General features: G+C 44.3%; 1 protein-coding gene and 1 pseudogene across 1 annotated transcript in view; both read left to right on the top strand.

Annotated features, from left to right (window-relative positions):
• LOC126418310 (SPARC) overlaps positions 1 to 18,192 on the top strand; it is a 98,130-nt gene that overhangs the window by 7,691 nt on the left and 72,247 nt on the right. The gene's annotated exons all lie outside the window — the stretch shown is intronic.
• LOC126428187 (5S ribosomal RNA) lies at positions 9,469 to 9,586 on the top strand (annotated as a pseudogene).

Genomic DNA, 18,192 nt, shown 5'->3' with positions numbered 1-18,192 from the left:
TCTCTACATTTTCTCCAGGTTCTCGAAAAGAACATAGCCTTCCCTCCATGGATTCCCATTTGAGTTTCTTAACATCTCGATAATACTTGCGTGTTTTTCGAACCTACCGGTAACAAATCTAGCAGCCCGCCTCTGAATTGCTTCGATGTCTTCCTTCAATACGAGCTGGTACGGATCCCAAACACTCGAGCAGTACTCAAGAATAGGTCGCACCAGCGTGCTATATGCGGTCTCCTTTACAGGTGAACCACTCTTTCCTATAATTCTCCCAATAAACCGAAGTCGATCATTCGTATTTCCTACCACAGTTCTCTCATGCTCGTTCCATCTCGTATCGCTTTGCAACGTTATGCCCAGACATTTAAACAATTTCAGTGTGTCAAGCAGAACACTAGTAATACCGTGTCTGAACATTACAGGTTTCTTCTTCCTACTCATCGGCGTTAACTTACATTTTTACAAATTTAGCTTTTGCTGCCATTCATCACACCAACTGGAAATTTTGTCTACGTATTGTATCTTCCTACAGTCACTCAACTTCGACACCTTACCGTACACCACGGCGTCATCAGCAAACAACCACAGATTGCCGCCCACCCTGTCGGTCAAATCATTTATGTATACAGAGAACAACAGCGCTGCTATCTCACTTCCCTGGCGGAGGTTCGAGTCTTCCCTCGGGCATGGGTGTGTGTGTTTGTCCTTAGGATAATTATAATTTACGTTAAGTAGTGTGTAAGCTTAGTGACTGATGATCTTAGCAGTTAGTTAAGTCCCATAAGATTTCACACACATTTATTTTCACTTCCCTGGGGCACACTCGAGAATACCCTTGTCTCGGATGACCACCTGCTGTCGAGGACAACATACTGGGTTCTACTACTTAAGAAGTCTTCGAGCCACTCACACGTCTGTGAACTTATTCCATTTGCTCGTACCTTCGTTAACAGCTTGCAATGGGGCACCATCTCAAATGCTTTCCAGAAATCTATAAATATGGAATCTGCTTGTTGCCCTTTATCCGCAGTTCGCAGAGTATCATGTGAGAAAAAGGCAAGCTGAGTTTCCCAAGGGTAATGCTTTCTAAAAACATGCTGATTTTTGGACATATGCTTCTCAGTCTCAAGAAAGGTTATTATGTCCGAAGTCAGAATATGTTAAAGGATTCTGCAGCAAACAGAAGTTAGGGATACTGGTCTGTAATTTTGCAGGTCCGTTCTTTTACCTTTCTTATACACTGGAGTCACCTGCGCCTTTTTCTAGTCGCTTGAGGCTTATTGTTGGGCGACAGATTCACGCTAAATGTAAGCTAGGGAAGGGGCCTCTTCGTATAATTGAACTGGGATTCCATTAGGACCTGGTGATTTATTTTATATTTTATTAATCTTCCTCTACAAAGTACTTTGGTTTCATGCGACTCACCAAATGATATTTTCTTGTATGAAACTCTTCATCTCAGAGTAGCACTTCACTCTACATCCTTGGTTATTCGTTGGATATATTCCAGTATTTTTTTACACTCTACATGTGTCTCTTGTACCACGAAAGTTATTCCCAGACGTCTTAACACATGTCCCTTCACTTGTCAGTCTTTTGCCGCACATTTATTCCGTCGGCGTTTTTCCGTTGAACCCCTTCATGTCTTACCTTATTAGTCTACTTAATTTTCTAAATTCTTCTATTGCACCACATCTACATTTACATGATTACTCTGCAGTTCACATTTAACTGCTTGGCAGAGGGTTCATCGAACCACAGTCATACTATTTCCCTACCATTCCACTCCCGAACAGCGCGCGGGAAAAACGAACACCTAAACCTTTCTGTTCGAGCTCTGATTTCTCTTATTTTATTTTGATGATAATTCCTACCTATGTAGGCTGGGCTCAACAAATATTTTCGCATTCGGAAGAGAAAGTTGGTGACTGAAATTTCGTAAATAGATCTCGCCGCGACGAAAAACGTCTTTGCTTTAATGACTTCCATCCCAACTCGCATATCATATCTGCCACACTCTCTCCACTATTATGTGATAATACAAAACGAGCTGCCCTTTTTTTGCACCCTTTCGATGTCCTCCGTCAATCCCACCTGGTAAGGATCCCACACCGCGCAGCAATATTCTAACAGAGGACGAACGAGTGTAGTGTAAGCTGTCTCTTTAGTGGACTTGTTGCATCTTCTAAGTGTCCTGCCAATGAAACTCAACCTTTGTCTCGCCTTCCCCACAATATTATCTATGTGTTCTTTCCAACTGAAGTTGTTCGTAATTTTAACACCCAGGTACTTAGTTGAATTGACAGCCTTGAGAATTGTACTATTTATCGAGTAATCGAATTCTAACGGATTTCTTTTGGAACTCATGTGGATCACCTCACACTTTTCGTTATTTAGCGTCAACTGCCACCTGCCACACTATACAGCAATCTTTTCTAAATCGCTTTGCAACTGATACTGGTCTTCGGATGACCTTACTAGACGGTAAATTACAGCATCATCTGCGAACAACCTAAGAGAACTGCTCAGATTGTCACCCAGGTCATTTATATAGATCAGGAACAGCAGAGGTCCCAGGACGCTTCCCTGGGGAACACCTGATATCACTTCAGTTTTACTCGATGATTTGCCGTCTATTACTACGAAATGCGACATTCCTGACAGGAAATCACGAATCCAGTCGCACAACTGAGACGATACCCCATAGGCCCGCAGCTTGATTAGTAGTCGCTTGTGAGGAACGGTGTCAAAAGCTTTCCGGAAATCTAGAAAGACGGAATCAACTTGAGATCCCCTGTCGATAGCGGCCATTACTTCCTGCGAATAAAGAGCTTTAAAAGCTTCGATTTCGCCACTGTCATACAATGCTGTGCTCCAGTCGTAAATTCTCAGAAATTTCTTCCTCAATTTAAGGCCTATGTTTGACACCACCAGACTTCTTATGGCCAGGAATGCCCTCTTTGCTGTGCTAGTGTGCATTTTATGTCCCCCTCGCTTCGTCCATCATATGTTATTCTGCTTCTTAGGTATCATGACTCCTTCGTGGTCCTCAATTTTGTTGGTAAGTTTCTCAATAATCTCGTTACTGCTACTCCTTATTACTTCTGTCTTCCTTTGATTATCTCCCAATCCATATTCTGTCCTCAGTACACTGTTCATGCCACTCAGTATGGCCTGCAGTTCTTCTTCACGTTCAGTAAGGATAGCAATGTCATCAGCTAATCTTACCACTGATGTTTTTTAACTATGAATTTTAATCGCACGAATGAACTTATATATTTTAATTCCGTCATTGCTTCTTCGACTCAGAGTTTGAACAGAAGTGGAGCATAACTGCATTCCTCTGTTACACTCTATGCTCCGTCAAATACGACATAAAATGTAACGAAACTGTTGTACGGTTAAGAGATGAGTCGCTTCGACTAAACTATAAGTATACAGAGTTGTGTATCTTTTTTTTAAATTCTGAAACTAATTCCCCTATGATGATACAACAGTGATGTAAGCATTAAAAATAACACTGTATTTCTGCCATCAAGGCGGACCATGAGAATAAGGAGTCCTAGTCCACTGTAGTGAAGCACTTTCCTCGGAAATAATCTTATCAAGCAGGTCTATCTTAGAACGAACTGTAGGAGTTGTCTGCAGCTGTTCGCAGTACGGCGCGTCTTTCTATACCCGAGAGAGCGGCGACTTCGCAACTAGGTCGGCGCAGCACTCTTTCGCCCTCGGGATATCCTGCTTAAGTACTCGCAGTGGAATAGCCGTCTGTGTGCAATTGCCGGGGTCAGCTCTTTACACTAGCAGCCTATTACACGGTAATCAAAAATTGAAGAACTGCCAGCCTGCTTAACAGTGCATGAGAAACACAGAACAATTCACGGCAGAATTCGTGAGGCAAGTGTACGCACAGACGCACTTCCTTACGCACACGCTCACCTCATTGCACCCACGCAAATATCTCAGTTGCTCTCAAAATTCCACAAACGCCTGGCGTGTGCTCTATTTTACCATAGATCAGTTCAAAAATGGCTCCGAGCACTATGGGACTAAACTTCTGAGGTCATCAGTCCCCTAGAACTTAAAACTACTTAAACCTAACTAACCTGAGGACATCACACACATCCATGCCCGAGGCAGGATTCGAACCTGCGACCGTAGCGGTCGCGCGATTCCAGACTGTAGCGCCTAGAACCGCTCGGCCACCCCGGCAGGCAGAGATCTGTGTGTTGTCGTACACCAGAGGAGCAAAGAAGGAAGATTAGGTTTTTACGCCCCGTGGACAACGAGGTGATTAGAGATGGAGCAGTAGCTCATATAGGACATGGATGGCAAAGGAATTGTTCGTTCCATTTTCAAAGGGTACACAAGAATAAGGTGATGGAGCACAGGAATCTGTAGTTATTCCTGCCTCCTAATTCGCGCTCACGGATCGATGTAATTGTCGGTTCTGATGATGACGACTCGTATGATACAGGTTGGAGTGCAATTGTGCGTTGATGTTCGTCGTAAAAATTGTGTTAAATCGTGCTTCTATGAGGAAAAAGCTGTTCAAAGGGTTTCAAGAGCATCTTGTCAGCTAGCTTGCTGTATACTATAAATTATGAAACTGACAAGGGACGTGCTCTATGTCCAACGGCTACAGTCGATCAAAAGTTTTCAAAATACGCAAAAGCGTCAACTGCATCAGACATGAAGGTCATTCAACCGTAAAAAATCTGCGTTTGTGTACAACCGATGTTGAACAGCTCGCAGCATAGAACTCCACAATGCAATGACTTTGAATCAAACAGTCTGGAAACACCGAAAACGATGTAGCATGTCTACATGTTGATGCTTCAAGTATTGCACGTACTCATATATTGTTTCACACACCTGTTTAATTTTCTGATAAAGAAAGCCTCGTTTACGACACTTCTGAAACCGTTGCTCATAATTGTATTTTACACCGAACTGTTTCTTCAGCGACTTGGCTGCGTGTTCTCAAAAATTTCTTCTAGGTTACTTGGAATCTACGATGCGTTCTAGAGCTCATAGCCTAGTTTTTACTTCCGTACAGTCCACAAGAAACAGCCGTAACTTTATAAACATTTAGCATCGAGTCCTTTCGTACTTTTCCCCTAAGCGTTCTTGTAATGGTGGCACTCATGTTATCAATTTCTCTCTCTCTCTCTCTCTCTCCCCTTTCCTCTCTCTCTCCCTCTCTCTCTCTTTCTCTCTCTCTCTCTCTCCCCCTATTATTTTCTTTCTGTGTCAACTTGACATGTCACAGCCCAAGAGTCTGGAGGTGTTAACTTACTCACGGTTTTGTTTTCTAATATGAATGTACATCTTAAAGGTTGCGAGCCCTTGAATGCCATGGACCGTACTTAAATTATTTTCCGTCCCTATTTTATGTAGTTCGTATAGCACTCTCTGTAAATTATCTTCCCTATCTGCAACTAGAATCTGGTCATCAAACATAAGATAAAATTTCTCCATTTGAAGCTGTCCTCTACACTAAATTTCATAACCCATTGTTTCCATTCCCTCACAATGCTGTGTAAATGTAAATTCACAGTAACGGCGAAACAACATTCATGTCTGGCCGCTTTGTTGACATTTCGTTGGCTGATATTCCCAGGTTTAGCTTTACGGTGCGTTCATCTGTTTTCCACTGTATAGTAGATGTAGTGGTATTCGTCTTTCTTCGATAATACTCCACAGTTTTCCTCTTTGAACATTATCAGCAGCTTTACTATAGTCTTTAAAGACTATGTTGTTGTTGTTGTAGTCTTCAGTCCAGAGACTGGTTTGATGCAGCTCTCCATGGTACTCTATGCTGTGCAAGCTTCATCTCCCAGTACCACTGCAACCTACATCTTTCTGAATCTGTTTAGCGTATTCATCTCTTGGTCTCCCTCTACGATTTTTACCCTCCGTGCTGCCCTCCAATACTAAATTGCTGATCCCTTGATGCCTCAGAATATGTCCTACGAACCGATCTTCTAGTCAAGGTGTGCTACAAATTTCTCTTCTCCCCTATTCTATTCAATACCTCCTCATTAGTTATCTGATCTACTCATCTAATCTTCAGCATTCTTCTGTAGCACCACATTTCGAAAGCTTATATTCTCTTCTTGTCCAAACTATTTATCGTCCACGTTTCACTTCCATACATGGCTACACTCCATAAAAATACTTTCAGAAAAGACTTCCTGACACTTACATCTATACTCGATGTTAACAAATTTATCTTCTTCAGAAACTCTTTCCTTGCCATTGCCAGTCTACATTTTATATCCTCTCTACTTCAACCATCATCAGTTATTTTGCTCCCCAAATAGCAAAACTCCTTTACTACTTTAAGTGTCTCATTTCCTAATGTAATTCCCACAGCATCACTCGATTTAATTCGACTACATTTCATAATCCTCGTTTTGCTTTTGTTGATGTTCATCTTATATCCTGCTTTCAAGGCACTGTCCATTCCGTTCACCTGCTCTTCCAGGTCCTTTGCCGTCTCTGACAGAATTACAATGTCATCGGCGAACCTCGAAGTTTTTATTTTTTCTCCATGGATTTTAATGTCTATTCCGAATTTTTCTTTTGTTTCCTTTACTGCTTGCTCAGTATACAGACTGAATAACATCGGGGATAGGCTACAACCCCGTCTCACTCCATTTAAAGACTATAAAGGTTGTTAAACTGTATTATCTTTATTTTTTGTTATTTGCTTTAGTGAGAAAGAGTTGTCTATGCAGGAAACGTTGTATGCACTATGTAGATGGCGTCACTGTTACCTAATCTTCGGCCGGCCGGAGTGGCCGTGCGGTTCTAGGCGGTACAGTCTGGAGCCGAGTGACCGCTGCAGTCGCAGGTTTGAATCCGGCCCCGGGCATGGATATGTGTGATGTCCTTAGGTTACTTAGGTTTAATTAGTTCTAAGTTCTAGGCGACTGATGACCTTAGAAGTTAAGTCGCATAGTGCTCAGAGCCATTTGAACCATTTTGAACATAATCTTCGTGCAGCTGCGCTGAAGCCGCTAATCACTTGTGTATCCAAAAACTCGTAACACATCTCGTGCCAATTTGTCGTTTGTCGCCTCCAACCTTCAAGACCAGTATCTCGAGAGAGGCCGGTATGGGGGGTCCTACTTGCACGCAGTGGGCGGCAAACAGATGTAGCAGGCACTGCCCAGAGCCGGTGGCGCCGGGTGCAATGACCGGCCCAGCTAGGCTATCGCCGCCAGATGTACTGCCTGCTCCCCTTCCTGTGCTTCTCTGTCTCGGCTGCAGCTGCAATACGCAACCTGCTGCAGCTGCCAGTCTCAGCTACCAGCAATTCCGCAACTGAGCGATTAGTCTCTCCGACTGTCATCAGCATGTGCCGGGGTTCCATCTCTCATTCATCCGCCTAGCAAACAGAACACAGCATGTTGTTCTCAATGCAGAGACGTCTACAGATGTTGAAGTAACCTCTGGCGTGCCACAGGGGAGTGTTATGGGACCCTTGCTTTTCACAATATATATAAATGACCTAGTAGATAGTGTCGCAAGTTCCATGCGGCTTTTCGCGGATGATGCTGCAGTATACAGAGAAGTTGCAGCATTAGAAAATTGCAGCGGAATGCAGGAAGATATGCAGCGGATAGGCACTTGGTGCAGCGAGTGGCAACTGACACTTAACATAGACAAATATAATTTATTGCGAATACGTAGAAAGAAAGAACCTTTATTGTATGATTCTATGATAGCGGAAAAAACACTGGTAGCAGTTACTTCTGTAAAATATCTGGGAGTATGCGTACGGAACGATTTGAAGTGCAATGATCATATAAAATTAATTGTTGGTAAGGCGGGTACCAGGTTGAGATTCATTGGGGGAGTCCTTAGAAAATGTAGTCCATCAACAAAGGAGGTGGCTTACAAAACACTCGTTCGACCTATACTTGCGTATTGCTCATCAGTGTGGGATCCGTACCAGGCCGGGTTGACAGAGGAGATAGAGAAGATCCAAAGAAGAGCGGCGCGTTTCGTCACAGGGTTATTTGGTAAGCGTGATGGAGTTACGGAGATGTTTAGCAAACACAAGTGGCAGAGTCTGCAAGAGAGGTGCTCTGCATCGCGGTGCAGCTTGCTCGCCAGGTTTCGAGAGGGTGCGTTTCTGGATGAGGTATCGAATATATTGCTTCCCCCTACTTATACCACCCGAGGAGGTCACGAATGTAAAATCGTAGAGATTCGAGCGCGCACGGAGGCTTTGCGGCAGTCGTTCTTCCCGCGAACCATACGCGACTGGAACAAGAAAGGGACGTAATGACAGTGACACGTAAAGTGCCCTCCGCCACAGACCGTTAGGTGGCTTGTGGAGTATAGATGTAGATGTAGATGTAGAATTGAAACTGAAGACAACAGCGACAGCAAATTCTGCATAAGCGATTGGCTCGAGGATTCTTTAACTACTAGCTGTTACCCGTGGCTACGCTCCCATATCTTATAATTATTGCACGTGCGATAACATCAGCTGCTTTCACGTACCTGTCAGTTTGGGTAAGCGTAGAACGACGCATAAATGCGTCGATCCCTCCCCGCGCCTCCCCTCCAGCTTACACCCCGGAATGACGATGTGGCCCACACATAGCGTTGCAGTTGAGCAGTGCACGCAGTCGGGCGCCGGCAGGTGGGCACATCTATGCATCGTGCTGTTAATGTAGCCATACATGATACAGTGTGTACATTATGCAACAAATTTAATAAATTTTTAACACGGTTTATGTTCACTGAAGTAAAAAAATTATTCCATCTCCAACTTCACACTTTTAAGGGTCGACTTTTGCCTTTTTTTAGATTTTATAAAGTAGTCTACCTTCTTTCTGTCAACGGCCTTCCCGCAGTGGTAACACCGGTTCCCGTCACATCACCAAAGTTAGGCGCTATCTGGCTGGGCTAGCACTTGGATGGGTGACCATCCGGTCTGCCGAGCGCTGTTGGCAAACCTGGGTGCACTCAGCCCTTTTGAGGCAAACTGAGGAGCTACTTGATTGCCTCCATATCCGCATCCAGTGACGCCTGTGGCTGAGGATGACATGGCGGCCGGTCGGTACCGTTGGGCAATCATGCCCTGTTCGGGCTGAGTTTAGCTTAATTTTACCTTCTTCCTACCGGTTTAAGCTATCTCCATATCAAATTTCATCGCAATTGGTTCAGCGGTTCAATCGTGAAAACGTAACAGAGTTACTTTCCCCCAAATGGTCCGGAAGTATAGATTTAACACACCGAGGATTGTATAAGCATTATATTCATTATGCTCAATCTATAATGCAGAACGTATCAATCAATAAAAGCATTTTCACAAATATGATAAAGTTCAAAAGTCAAAGAATAAATAGCATTTTCAAAGAGTAAATATATTTCGCTAATTCGCGTAATATTCTGCAAACCAATAACTATCTTGTACTACACACTTTCTGAAGTAGCCTATTTCTTTCTTGCAACGGCCTTGCCGCAGTGGATATACCGGTTCCCGTCAGATCACCGAAGTTAAGCGCTCTCGGGCGTGGCCGGCACTTGGATGGGTGACCATCCGGGCCGCCATGTGCTGTTGCTATTTTTCGGGGTGCACGCAGCCTCGTGATGCCAACTTAGGATCTACTCGACCGAACAGTATCGGCTCCGGTCACAGAAAACCATCATAACGACCGGGAGAGTGGTGTGCCGACCACACGCCCCTCCTATCCGCATCCTCAGCTGAGGATGACACGGCGGTCGGATGGTCCCGATGGGCCATTTGTGGCCTGAAGACGTTCAATCGATCTCCATAGCAAATTTCATCAAAATCGGTTCAACAATTTAGTCGTGAAAACGTAACAGACACACTTTCGCTTTTATAAAGCTTTACATTACGATATCTTTTTTTTTCTTTTTTTCGTGATCCTATTTTCATGAAATGAAGCCTACGTTTTGCCCAAACCTATGCTCACATTACCTGTGAAAACCCCATGAAAAGTTGTCTATTATTTTTGGAGATTTCGTGTTCAGAGACGATGGTTTTAGATAAAAAATTTTATTACGGTATCTCCTTTCCGTGATACAATTTTGATTAAATAAAGCATATACGTTGCCGCGAGCTACGCTCAAGTCGCCTATGGAAACCCAATCAAAATGTGTCTAGTAGTTTTGGAGGTAGCGTGTTCAAACAGACAAACATGACGGTTTTACATTTTTATTATTAATATAGAATACGTAGAAGACAGAAGAGAAGCCAGTACGTCATACTCACGGCGAATGTTGCACAGAAGTGAACGTAAAATGGGGTGCATCCGAAAGAAGCGTAACACGACCTCTCGTGTTCTTAATACACGAGTAAACGATTTATCAGACAGGATCTGCGGGTGTATAAGACTGTTTGCTGGTGATTGTGAGCAGCTGCAGAAAGACGTCGACAAAATTTCCTCTTGATATAAGGGATGGCAGCTCTCTTTAAATGTAGATAAATGTAAGAAACACTTTTAACAGAGAGCAACAACCCGATGATACCTGATCACATGACCAGCTGTGAGTATCCAAAAAATGTTGAAATGTGTGTGAATTCCTAAGGGACCAAACCGCTTAGGTCATCGGCCCCTAGACTTAGACACTAAACTAAACTAACTTATGCTAAGAGCAACACACACACCCATGCCCGAGGGAGGACTCGAACCTCCGGCGGGAGGGGCCGATAAAGCCAATAAGAAGAAAAATCTAGATAGAGGGAAAGGACACACGCAAAACTACTAAAAGTAATACACCTCCGTCCTCCACAGAGGTGTGACCGCAGCATGCTGCATAATGACATGGAGTGTCCAAGGCCGTGACGGATTGAAATCTCGCCTACGATCAGAGTGGGGTGAGAACGTGTTATCTTTGGAATATCGCCTACTCGTCTTAGCAAGCAAAGTTGCTTATGTGACCGTTCCCAAAGTATTTACTGTTTAACAGTACTGATGGTTCTACTTTGGCTTCCAGTAACACAAGGAAGCTTAGAGATTTATGGTTCAAATGGCTCTGAGCACTATGGGGCTCAACTGCTGAGGTCATTAGTCCCCTAGAACTTAGAACTAGTTAAACCTAACTAACCTAAGGACATCACAAACATTCATGCCCGAGGCAGGATTCAAACCTGCGACCGTAGCGGTCTTGCGGTTCCAGACTGCAGCGCCTTTAACCGCATGGCCACTTCGGCCGGCTTTAGAGATTTAGGCAAGAGCTAACAGATTAGGTTGCGTTTCCGACATCCATGCCTGCAAATGCCATCCCTGCCTCCCTTCTCCAATATAATACTTTGCCTCCTCGGTCGCTGATAAGTTGGTAGGTTATTCTATTAATTGTTTGAATTCACGATGGAAAAACTTGGCAACCAGAACCGTTCTTTCGTAACAGTCTCACAGTGCAGTATAGATCCTAGGATTTATGATCATTTCTCTTCCGCAACAGTCAAGGAACTGAACAATACCTTATTGTTCTCTGTTACTGAGACAGCAGCAGAACTAGCTACACTGAATTCGTATCTTTTGCCACGTCTTTTTACGCGTTGGAAGGATGGGTTCAAAAAAGTGAGTAAAATGCAGGCGGTAAAAACGTAGTTCTTCAGAAACCATTAACAGAATACCAAGAAGGGTAGAATTATGAGTAAGTCACAAAAAATAGAAGCTAGCATTAAAATTTATATTGTTGGTGTTACAGCCGGTCGTAAACTTCAGTGTCACTTGTATGTGAGGAGAATGACAGAATAAAATTAAAACTGGTTGTAAAGAGAAATGAAAGCGTGAAAGAGCAACAAAGGATGCTCAAAAACTGTGGAAAGAAGAGGCTTGGAGCGGGAGAATATACAGGAAGGATGTAACGGAATCCTCGTCAGTTTCTTTTTTTGTGATTTTTGGACTATTCTTTCTAATTGACGCCACTTCGGCGGCTTGTTAGTCGAATCTAACTGTGCGCCAAAGCGACTTGTGACGATAACTGTGGCATAGAAAGTGATTACCACAATTCTCCCTACGTCAATGACGGTTTTCGAAACCGGAGCCAATGCTTCTCCTCCTTATAGTTCTTTAGTTGTACTCGCCAAACTGACAGGATCCCTTTCCACTGCTCCCACCAGGAAAATACCTGGCGGCACTGGAGACAGAACTTGAGCCCTCCGTGTTGCAGTCAGACACTCTGACCACTCAGATAAGGGGGCGAACTCAATTAAACAAATAAATCCATGAATATTATAAAAGTGTATGTGCACTGACGAGCCAGAACATTATGACCACCTGCTTAACAGCTTGTTTGTCCACCTTTGGAATAGAATATGTCACTGATTCTGCGTGTCAGAGATCCGAATGTTTGTTGGTAGGTTTGTAGAGGTATGTGGCATTAGATGTCTACGCACAGGTCAAATAACTCACGTGAATAACGGGCCGCTGATTTGCATACGCAGCGATGGCGCCCACTAGCGACCCAAATGGGTCCCGCAGGATTTACATCAGGCGAATTTGGTCGCTGAGACATCAATGTGAGTTTACTATAATGTCCTTCGAACCACTGTAGCACGGCTCCGGCTCCAAAACAATTACAGTGCTGAAAGATGACAACGCCGTCGGGAAGACATCAAGCACGACGGGTTGCTGGTGGTTCGCAGCTGTCAGCGTGTCTTCGATTACTACCACACATCCCATGCAAGCGCAGGATAATGCCTCCCATAGCATAATACTGTTCCCATCGCCTGCGTCCGCGGCGCGCTGTATGTTTCGAGCCGCCGTTCACCTCCATGATGGCGTTTGTGGACACGACCGTCGACAACCTAGCGTAGCAAAAATGTGATTTACGCGAAAAGCTGACACGTTTCCTCTGATCGAAGGCCAAGTCCCGATGATCCCGTGCCCAATGAAATCGTAATTGACTATATTCTTGGGTCAACACATAGGGGTGGTCTGCTGCAGAGGTGCATGTTCAACAATGTGTGCTCCGAAACACTTGTGCGTGCATCAGCATTGTGCTCTTTAGGCAGAGATGCCACAGACAGCTATGTAACCTACTTTACAGAACAGACAAGCCTCCAAACCCTACATTATGTGAAAAGACGTGGACGCCCAACCACTTAGCGCCACTGTCCTACTGCCTCTTTCCGTAGATGCACGTGAACATTCGACCAGCTTTGCCGTTTTGGAGATACTCGGTTCCGAGGCTCTGCGTAATTATAGTCTGCCCTTTGTCAAAGTCGCTTATCTCAATGGATTTCCCCATTTGCAGCCCATATCTTCACTAGGTTGATCCCCCGTCCGTGTCTGTTCCGATTACATACTTCTGATACCGCATCACTTGGCCGCAACGCCACCAGCGGGCATCCAACGTCGCGGTAGGCAGTGGTCATAATGTTTTGGCTTATCAGCGTATGTATGTGTTAGTCCGTTTTTTACACGTCTCCTCCTAAACCACTGCCCCGGTTTCAACCAAAGTTGGAACAGGCAACAACCACTGTGGTGGTAAGAACCACGTGCCTATCATAATTCATGAGATATGACATCATAAACAATGAGATGCGAGAAAAACTGCCGTCTCATGTATGACTTATAAACTTATTACTTCTGTGCTACTAACTCCATCCGCAATAAATTTCGCAGGCGGTAACCACATATGCCGCTAGAAGCACGTACATCTACATCCATACTCCGCAAGCCACCTGACGGGGTGTGGCGGAGGGTACTTTGAGTATCTCTATCCGTTCTCCCTTCTATTCCAAATTGTCGGTATGCCTCTGTGTGGGGTCTAATCTCTCTGATTTTATCCTCATGGTCTCTTCGCGAGATATACGTAGGAGGGAGCAATATACTGCTCGACTCCTCGGTGAAGGTATGTTCTCGAAACTTCAACAAAAGCCTGTACCGAGCTACTGAGCGTCTCTCCTGGAGAGTCTTCCACTGGAGTTTATCTATCATCTCCGTAACGCTTTCGCGATTACTAAATGATCCTGTAACGAAGCGCGTTGCACTCCGTTGGATCTTCTCTATCTCTTCTATCAACCCTATCCGGTACGGATCCCACACTGGCGAGCAATATCCAAGCAGTGGGCGAACAATATCATGGTACCATACATATTTCAGGAGGTATGACGTCATACACACAGACATGCAAGAAAAACTGCTACATTGTGCATGTCGTTTACATTTATTACTTATTTTGTACTAATTATATTCGCAAGACATTTTGCAGGCAGTATCGACATATTCCGCTGAATATACCTACATCATTAGATCACTGTATGACACATAGATCGGGAGACATGAATTCACAATCGCTGAGGATCGTGAAAAACTGCCACATCCTGCGTGGCGTTTAAATTTATTACTTCTTTGCTAGTATCTCTATTCGCAACATATTTCGCTGGCAGTACCCACATATGCCACTGACTGCACCTAAGAAATATAATCATCATAGTACGACACGTAGTTCAAGATATATGACGTCATGAACGTTGAGATATGTGCAAAACTACCGCGCATCACGCATCCAGTTTTAATACATTTATTCTCTACTGCTAAGACACTCCTACAGCCCGATCGACTTAGGAAAATCCCTAACACCTGGCAGCGCTTTTGACAGCTTTCAACCGCGAAGTGCAAGCGGCTGTGGGCGAAGACGATACCCATCTGTAGAGCTCCGAAGAGGCATTCCCGTAGAGGCGTTTACAAAATCGCGTTCTAGACACGCGAAGCAAAAACTGTGCGGGATTTTTTTAAGGACATCATATTTGTCGTTGACTGAAGAAATTATTTATTTCACAATTGCAAAGATAACAGAGTGTATAACGTTTAACAAGCGATGTCAAGCCAACAAATTATACGAGTCCTATGTTCGAGTCTCGGTCCGGCACACAGTTTTAATCTGCCAGGAAGTTTCATATCAGCGCAAACTCCGCTGCAGAGTGAAAATCTCATTCCGGAAACACCCCCAGGCTGTGGCTAAGCCATGTCTCCGCAATATCCTTTCTTCCAGGAGTGCTAGTTCTGCAAGGTTCGCAGGAGAGCTTCTGTGAAGTTGGAAAGTAGGGGACCAGGTACTGCCGGAAGTAAAGCTGTGAGAAGCGGACGTGAGTCATGCTTGGGTAGCTCAGTTGGTAGAGCACTTGCCCGCGAAAGGCAAAGGTCCCGAGTGCGAGTCTCGGTCCGGCACACAGTTTTAATCCCCCAGGAAGTTTCGTATTAGCGCACACTCCACTGCAGAGTTGAAAATCTCGTTCTGGAAAGTATACGAGTACACTCTGGTTCATTTTTCCATTCTTTCAGCTTTTGCAGCACCACTTCACAATGGCCCAAAAGCCGAAGTTGCAACTGTGAAATGAATAGTTACTGTCAACGGCGAATATGAATTCCTTTAAAAAAAATTCTACATGACTGTGAACCTCGACCGTGAGAAGTTAATTTGTGTGGGATCAAGTTTCTTAATTTGGACACTGTACCTATACATTTGTACATTGTGCATATTTTTCGACACTTTTTTCGATACAAACACAGTCAAATTTTTTGTTTTCGTTTCTAATAGAAAATTGACGAAATGAATAACCGGGCAATGCCGAGTTTGTCAGCTAGTATGAATATAAACCGAAGAGTGGAATATACAGCATTTTGAAGTAGTACTTGGTGTCGTGTGCGAAGATGTTTGTGCTTGTGGTGACAGTAAAAAAATAACACCTTTTGCGAACCGGTCTGGGTAGGCAGGGAGGGCGACGAGCGCAGTGCAGTTTCCGGAGTCCTGTTTCTGCAGCGGCGTGAGGTGGCACGTTCTCGAGTTCTGCAGCGTCTGCTGGCGGCTGCTCCGTGACCGCGAAGGCCACACCACCAAGCTCCTCGCTGTCAGCTCTCCGGTAACGCCGTATCCCACGTGCGTGCTGCGGAATAACACGCAAGCGCCGGCCTCTGGCTTCGTGGAAGGTGCAGCTCTTGGGACCAGGCTGTCTCACTCCACACAATTTGCTTTCACCAACCGTACGTCTACGTCTACACACAAACTCCGCAGGCCACTTTGCCGTGCATGGCGGAGGAAACCTTGTACCAGTACTAATCATCCAGTTTCGTGGTCGACTCGCTAATGGAACCAGATAAAAACATATGTCTTTATGCCTCCCTACGAGCTCTAATTTCTCGTATCTTATCTTCGTGGTCCTTGCGCGGAATGTTAGCAGCAGTGGAATCGTTCTGCAGTCAGATTCAAATGCCACTTCTCTAAATTTTCTCAATAGTGTTCCTCGAAAATAACGTCGACTTCCGGCCAGGAATTTCCATTTGAGTTCCAGATGCACCTCATTAACACTTGCGTGTTGTTCGAACCTACCGCCTCCGAATTGTTTCGATGTCTTCCTTCAGTTCGACCCGATGGGGATCCCAAACACTCGAGCAGTACTCAAGAATGCGTCCCACTAATGTTCTATACGCGGACCACTTTATAGCTGACCTATACTTTTGTAAAATTCTCCCAATGAATCGAAGTCGACCATTCGCCTTCCCTACTACCGTCCTTACGTGCTTGTTCCATTTCATACTGCCTAGACATTCAATCATTGTGACTGTGTCAAGCAGCACACCACCAGGACCAGTACAGTATTCGATCAAGTTTCTCTTACTCATCTCCATTAACTTGCATTTTCCTACAGCTAGCCCTCGCTGTCATTCATCACACCAAATAGAAATTCTGTCCAATAACCCTGTACCCTCCTAGAGTTGCTCAACAACGACACCTCCTGTACAGCATAGAGTCATCAGCGACCAATCTCAGATTGCTGCCCAGCGTATTAGCCAAATAATTTATGTACAAGGGGCGTTTGAAATTTCCGTGCAGAAATAAAAACTACATACATGTTTGCGGTAAACTTTTTTTATTTTTCGATATAGCTTTCTTTTCGACTTAAACACTTCATCCAACGCTGTTCTAATTTGTTGATCACTTCCGAATAATAGGAATTGTCCAAGTCTGCAAAATAGCTATTAGTTGCTGCAATCACCCCCTTGTTTGAATAAAACCTTTGTCTCGCCAGCTATTTCTTCAATTTGGGGAACAAATAATAGTCCGAGGGAGCCAAGTCTGGAGAATAGGGGGGATGTGAAACGAGTTGGAATCCTATTTCCATTAACTTTGCGACCACAACTGCTGAGGTTTGTGCTGGTGCATTGTAGCGATGGAAAAGGACTTTTTTGCGGTCCAATCGCCGGCGTTTTTCTTGCTGCTCGGATTTCAAACGGTCCAATATCGATGAATAATATTCACCTGTAATAGTTTTACCCTTTTCCAGATAGTCGTTGTGGATTATCCCTTGCGAGTGCCAAAAGACTGTCGCCGTAACCTTTCCGGCCGAAGGAATGGTCTTCGCCTTTTTTGGTGCAGATTCTCCCTTGGTAACCCATTATTTAGATTCTTGTTCGGTCTCAGAAGTATAGTAATGTATCCATGTTTCATCCACAATGACGAAACGACGCTTAAAGTCTTGCGGATTCTTCATGAACAGCTGCAAACCATCCTTGCAACACTTCACACGATTCCGTTTTTGGTCAAGCGTGTGCAATCGGGGAACTCATCTTGCGGATAGCTTTCTCATGTAAAAATGTTTATGCAAAATATTATGTACCCGTTCATTCGAGATACCCACAACACTAGCAATCTCACGCACTTTAACTCTTCTGCCGTCCGTCACCATATCATGGATTTATCAATGATTTCTGGAGTCGAAACCTCTACAGAGCGTCCAGGACTAAACTGTTCTAACCGAAGGTGCAGAGTCACCGTAATGTTTATGAAGCTGCTCTTTAGCCTCCTGAGGCGTTTTGCCTTTCATAAAGTAATCTTTAATCACCACACGAAATTCTTTTTCGTTCATTTTTTGACAATCACTCGATTTCCTTGATACACACGAATGCCAAACACAAAGAAATAGACCAATATGGCCTAAACTTGATGTGCATTCTTGCTAAAGAAGCTACTAACTAAACGTGACCTCGATACGCGCCGGCGGTGCCATCTCTCGGACTTTGCACGGACTTTTCAAACGCCCCTTGTGTCTACATCTACATCTACATCCATACTCCGCAAGCCACATGACGGTGTGTGGCGGAGGGTACCTTGAGTACCTCTATCGGCTCTCCCTTCTATTCCAGTCTCGTATTGTTCGTGGAAAGAAGGATTGTCGGTATGCCTCTGTGTGGG

The sequence above is a fragment of the Schistocerca serialis genome, chromosome 1 (genome assembly GCF_023864345.2).
Source record: "Schistocerca serialis cubense isolate TAMUIC-IGC-003099 chromosome 1, iqSchSeri2.2, whole genome shotgun sequence".
Lineage (NCBI taxonomy): Eukaryota > Metazoa > Arthropoda > Insecta > Orthoptera > Acrididae > Schistocerca > Schistocerca serialis.
The sequence above is the reverse complement of the archived record's forward strand: the minus strand, read 5'-3'. Positions and strand labels throughout refer to the sequence as shown.